This window comes from Pinus tabuliformis, chromosome 7, assembly GCF_031772625.1.
Source record: "Pinus tabuliformis cultivar Carrire ecotype Pingquan chromosome 7, CPIR1, whole genome shotgun sequence".
In the NCBI taxonomy this organism is placed as follows: Eukaryota; Viridiplantae; Streptophyta; class Pinopsida; order Pinales; family Pinaceae; genus Pinus; species Pinus tabuliformis.
Window position 1 is genome coordinate 1,058,470,329 of NC_142293.1, and position 6,225 is coordinate 1,058,476,553.

Sequence of the window (6,225 nt, forward strand, 5' to 3'; positions counted from 1 at the left end):
GATGTTTCTTTGGTGTACCCAAGACCTGTCTTGATTAGAGGAGAACGCTGAACTTTGATAATCTCATCTAAAGTTTCAGATCCTTTAGCAAATCTAAGATTAAGAGCTTTCGTTTTCTCAATGTCCTTTCTAAGTCCCACAATTTCACATTCTAACTTTTCATTGTGTTTCTCCATTTCAACAAGTTGGGATGTCATAGTATCTATAATCATATTTTTCTCTTCTATGAAAATTTTGAGTTTAGAAATTTCTTCATAAAGACTTTCTTCATCTATAGCATCCAAGAAATCATCATCTTCAAAAGCCTATAATCATTACCTTGTTCATCTTCATCGCTATTTGAAAGTCCATCACTATATTCATGTGTATAATAGCTCTTCTTACTTACATTCTATTTTCTATTCCATCTAACTGGTTCCTTACATTTGTTGATCTTATCTTTATGAGGACACTTTGCAGCATAGTGACTGACTCTTCCACATGCAAAACATTTGAAAGGTAGCTTACCTCTGAATCTTCCAGAACCCCGTTGAAGGTTCTTGACAAAATTTGATTCTTTCTCTTCTTCCGACATATGTCTTGAGTCATCACCTTTTCCTGAGGCTTTGAATGAGGCTTCTCTCTTGTCTGATGGTCCCCCTTTTCTCATTTCATAAGCGGTTAGGATTCCATGTAGCTATGACATGGTAAGGCTCTGCAGATTTTGTTTTTCTTCTATGGTGGAAACTTTTGATTCAAACTTAGAAGACAAAGATCTTATAATTTTTTCAACCAAAACAACTTCTTTTATTTCTTCACCCAAATTTTTCATACAATTGACAATCTCATCTATACATAGGAAATAGTTAGCCACACTTTCATCATTGTACATTCTAAGATTTTCATATTCAATTATGAGAGTTTGTAGTTTTCCTCGTTTTACCTGTTCATCTCCTTCATAGCTCAAAACGATCTTGTCCCATATTTCTTTTGCAGTTTTGAGCTGCATAACCTTGACAAATTCTGATTGAGATAGGCTCCCTAATAGAGAATTGATAGCCTTTGCATTTGTTTCATACTGCTTCTTACCAACCGTATCTGTAGGAGTTGCTGATGGAAAAGTGTATCCTCTTTCCACAATATCCCAAACTTCTATACCAAGAGATTGAAGATAAGCAGTGATTCTTACCTTCCAATAGACGAAGTTGCTTCCATAAAAAATCGGTGGCCTGATTGATGCTTCTCTTTCGTAGTTGCTCATGATGATAGATCTTCCTTCAAGTGATCAAGCTTCTTCAGAAGGACCTGCTCTGATACCAATTGTTTGAAATAATACTGAGAGGGGGGGTGAATTAGTATTATTAGATCAATTATATTTCACAATCAAATTTGTATAGGCTACTTCAGTTAGCAAATACCGCGTATGTACGCAACTTCAGTTAAGGAAACACGCGTATATGAGCAGAATTGTAAGTTAGATTATTCTTCAGATGTTAATCATTAATCTATGCATCAAAACATCTGAACAGTAACCAGGAACAGTAAAACAGAACGGGAAATCACACATAAGAACACCAGATATAAGGTGGAAACCCAATGTGGGTGAAAACCACCTGCTGCAATGCATCTCTATCTTCTTTCAATTAGAAACTTCTTTTTACAATGTTTCTGTACTAGTGCATACTTATACTAGTATGCAGGCTTCAACTTGCAGAAGGCTACAACCTTCTCTCGTTCTCCAGTTTCTCCTGGAAGGGAGCTACAACCCCCTTAGCTCTTGTACTAGTTGAGGTACTAGTACGTAGGTGCTGACCTACAGAAGGCTTCTACCTTCTCTTTTCTTCCAGGGACCACGTTTCATAAATTTTTAGACTGGATCCATGAATATCAATCAAACATTAAGTACATCTACAACAACCAATCTCCTTTGTACAAATACTGAATCAACCAATAACTTCTCTGAATGTTGTACCTAGAAAACAGTACCAGTAACCAGACACCAATTCTGAACCCAGAACACTGCAGCAATAAACAGAAGCAACTAAAACTTATTTTAAGAGATTTACGCTACTTCACCAATATAAACTTGCGTACATACGTAGCTATTCCAAAACAAACCAGCGTATACGCAATATTCACTTGCTTAACCTACGTGTGTACATGCCTCTGCCGTGCCGAACTTGCATACAGATCTATAAAAGATAATTTATCCCTTTTACTTAATCGTACATTAATTGTACCTAGAATATCAGTTTTATAGATCTAATCATACGCCAAATATAATAGATCAAAAGCACACAATGATACTACTATTCAAGTCTTGAGATCTTGACCCATCAATAGAACTTAACCATCTTGTAATGCTCAGGTTCCTCCTTGATTCAGGTTCAGCTATGTCTCACCAACCAATCACCAGTCTTCCAGATCTTGCTCCTCTTCAGATATTCAATGCATAAGTTGATCACTTGCCAAATTATCTCCTTCCCTTTTTATAGTCTAGGCCTTACTCAAACCATTGTCCAAAACCATAGAGATCCAATATTAGGGACCTAATACCTGGGTTTAATACTTAGAAAGCAATACCAAGGATCAAAACCATAGGTTCGAATATGTCGGACTAAATACCATGGACCAACCATAAGTTTTCCCACATGTACACACTTTTATTTGCATGAAAGTGTGTGCATACGTATACGCACCTTCTTATCGGTAGACCCACGTGTATGTGCGACTTTGTCAAGATGAACCTGTGTATACCTCATTTTCTTTCATTCTGAGAGCCTGAACTGTGATCTGCCTTTTGAGTGAGTTGCCATCAAGGACAACACCTATGCCATAGTGCCAAACCTGTGCCATAATGCCAACACAATCTTCGATAAGTTTTTCATATCTCTCCCCACATTTCTTGAACACATTTCTTTGAACTTCCTTAAGGAAATTAACATTAAGATGGATTTTTGGGGGGGCGAGATTATAGATAGCCGATAGGACTTCAAATTTCCATGAATCTATGGCAATTTAGTAATGGTCTGATATTATTTTGATTGAAATATCAACATGAGAGAAAATCCATGAAACCATGTCATAATCAGGAAACATTCTAGCCCTGGCTACTACTTTGTGTAACTTTGTTGCTCTGATTGCTTCAAACTGGTTGTTCTTTGTTTGATAATATCTTGTGTTGTTTCACCATTCTCTTTCTTGAAAGAAACCAAAAATTTCTCCCAGCACATCATACCTGCTTTTTGTGTTTTCTAAGTTGAGTATGAGATGAGGAACGAGTTGAAGTTGACTTCCTCTAGTAGCAGATTCTCCATTTCTTTATGCTTGTCCCTTATTTTCTCCATTTGTTGCTTTGTTGTTGGAGATTTCCCCTTTTTCCCCATATTATGACCTTTGAACAAAAATATCACATATATAAGTTTTCGTTATTTAGATTTTGAAAATTGAATTTAGGAATTTGTATAATATCATACTTCTTACACATAATTTCTCAAAATGGTATCATATTTACTTAATTCAATATTTCTTCGAACTAGGCTTACAAAAACAACATGCAGGTGGAATACTGCAAAAACTTAAGAATTTTGATTAGAAATACGAGAAAAGCGTGAATTAACATGCTCATTAATTTCCCGTAGAGCAAGCCAACTGTGCTACTTTTTATTAATCGAGAAATGATAAGGGAAATTAATTGATGACTTAACAGACAAATCAATTAAACGTGAAATGATAGTGTTAGAGTCAGTCTAGTCAGCCCTCCATCAGAGATCAAAACTCTTTGTGCATTTCAATTTTAGGTGTCCCGCTCCATTCACTTAGCTGCATTTTGCTAGGGAAATTCCATGATCTGATGGAGAAAGTCATGCTAGTCATTTTCCCTCATGTCTGGCCCCTGTTGGTTCAGGTCTTGGTCCATAATCACCGAAGCTCATGACAGTCAAGGTCTGGTCCTTTACAGGACAAAGTCTTTTTTTATGCTTGGGTCTAAGAAATCATCAATTTGGCCTTTGAAAACATGTCCAGAACAAGCCATGCAGGCCAGAGGGAGACCTTATACAGCTATGGTTCAGAAAGCTTCATCATCACTTGAAGAGACATCGACTCTTCTTCAAAACTCTATTTTGAAGAAAAGTCAAACAAGGTCATTTATGACAAAATTTTCTAGAAATTCTCAAGTTGATTTTTCAGATGCAGTCATGGTTTCTATGGCCAAATGCCCAGTCACACAACCCCCGCAAAGAAATGTTGAAAATCCCATCATGGGAGCCAAAATTTCAAAGAAAAAATGAAAATCAGGGTGTTTTAAAGTCAATGAAAAAAGTGCAAAACACAAACATTAGAAAGTGGGTTTTCAAGGAAGAGAATATCAAACCCATCTCTCCCAAGCCTATATATACTTGTTGTGGCCAAAATCAAAGCCATTTGTGCTCTTGCAAGCTTGGGAGAGACATTGCTAAGGTAAGAGAGCGAAGTTTGATGAATTTGAGTGAGTGAGAGCCGGTTTCAAGGAGCGTGACGCATACACCAGGGAGCGTGGTGCACACAGAGGGTGCGGCGCACTGACAACCAGCCCGCAGTGGAAAAATTTCAAAGGCACGATGCACACCCAGCGCGTGGCGCACTAGGCTTGGTGCACGACGCACACAGCCAGGGGCATAAAAATTTGCCAAAACTACTTCAAATCTCGGTGGAGGCTAGCAAAAAAGAGGTAGGCCCAGTTGAAACCTCTTCTCCGTCAATTTTGTCTATGCTTTGGGGTTTATAAGATGTTTAATGGTACCCAAAAGCACAATGGCCATCCATGGAAAAAATCACCAAAGAAGGCGATAAATGGGGTTGCAAGTTTGCGATGATGCCACCAAGGTTCTGCTCCCCTCCCCTTGTCCCGTCACTCCTCATCGTTCCTGTTAGGTTCCTATACCAATAGGTTTCATTTTTCATGATTGACAGTGGAAGTGCCAAATATGTTCATCTTTTCATGCTGCCAAGGTTCCATATTTTGTAAAATAATTAGAGAGAATTAAAAAATGTGAAGAGGGTATGCCCTAGAGGAATTATCAAAGGGCAAAAAGAGTAAATTGGTCAGAAAAAATGATAAAAATGAACCCCAAAGAAAGACCAGGAAAGTGGCTAGTTCAAATGCCACTGCTAGTTTGATGGATGGCCCAACAGTTCAATCTGGACCATGCCATGGTTTAAATTGCTTGTTCTAGACTAGAGAGTGAATATTTGTCCCAATAGTTCAATCTGGGCAGATGAGTAGCTAGGTAGAGAAATTAAAGAGCCCAACTTCTTAATCTGGGCCCCTGGAAGAGATAAGGGTAGATTTAGATAGGAGGGCAGTCAAAAGAAAAGAGGATAATCAGGGTCTGCAAGTCTAAGTGCACCCATTCAAAAGCAAGAAAAAATGTTAGGTGTATTAGGCTGGGTAGGTAGTTTGAGGTTGCAGAAAGCAAGGTTTTAATCACCTGATGTATTGTCAATTACAACTTGTCTCATCAATGAAAGAAATGCCAAAGCAGTTGTTTGATGGTAGAATTATGGAATCATGTCTAACTCCCTTTCACCCCCCCCCCCTCAAATTTTCTTACTAACACCCTGAAGGACCTTGAGCTCTACCCAACGAGTCTTGTTATCACTTCATTTTTTGTAAGAACACTAAGTCAAGATTTGACTTTCTTCAATGAAAAGAAGCCACATTTCTTGTGTAAAAATCATTTTATACTCCTTTCATCTTCCTATCTCTAAGTTTTCATACTATGGACTTAGCATTCATTCATTCAGTTTCAATCCATAAACTCATATTAACCCCGAATTCTATTATATAGCTCCCTGAAACCACTTCCCCTTCCCTACTTCTACAAAAAACTATATAAAATCCCAAAAGTGCATTAAATATCCCACCCTATGGCATTATAGCCATATAAATATAGTTTAGGGGAATAATAGTCCATCCGGGACTACTATTAACCCTTACGCGCCCTAACCCGGAGTTAATTTAACCTCTGGTTAAATTAATAACCACTCCCCTTTACCCTTAAACTTTAATGTTCTACCCTCTTTGCGCTCTTTGTTAATATTGGGTGTTCAAATGTTTATTTAAAACATTAAACACTTCTGGCAAAAATAACCAGTAAAACCCACAAGCCCAAAGTTTTGAACCCTCACCGTACAAACAAATGATATAATATTCGGCGGGCCCCGTACATTATCGTACTCGCAACTCCGTGCTCCGTCAACCCT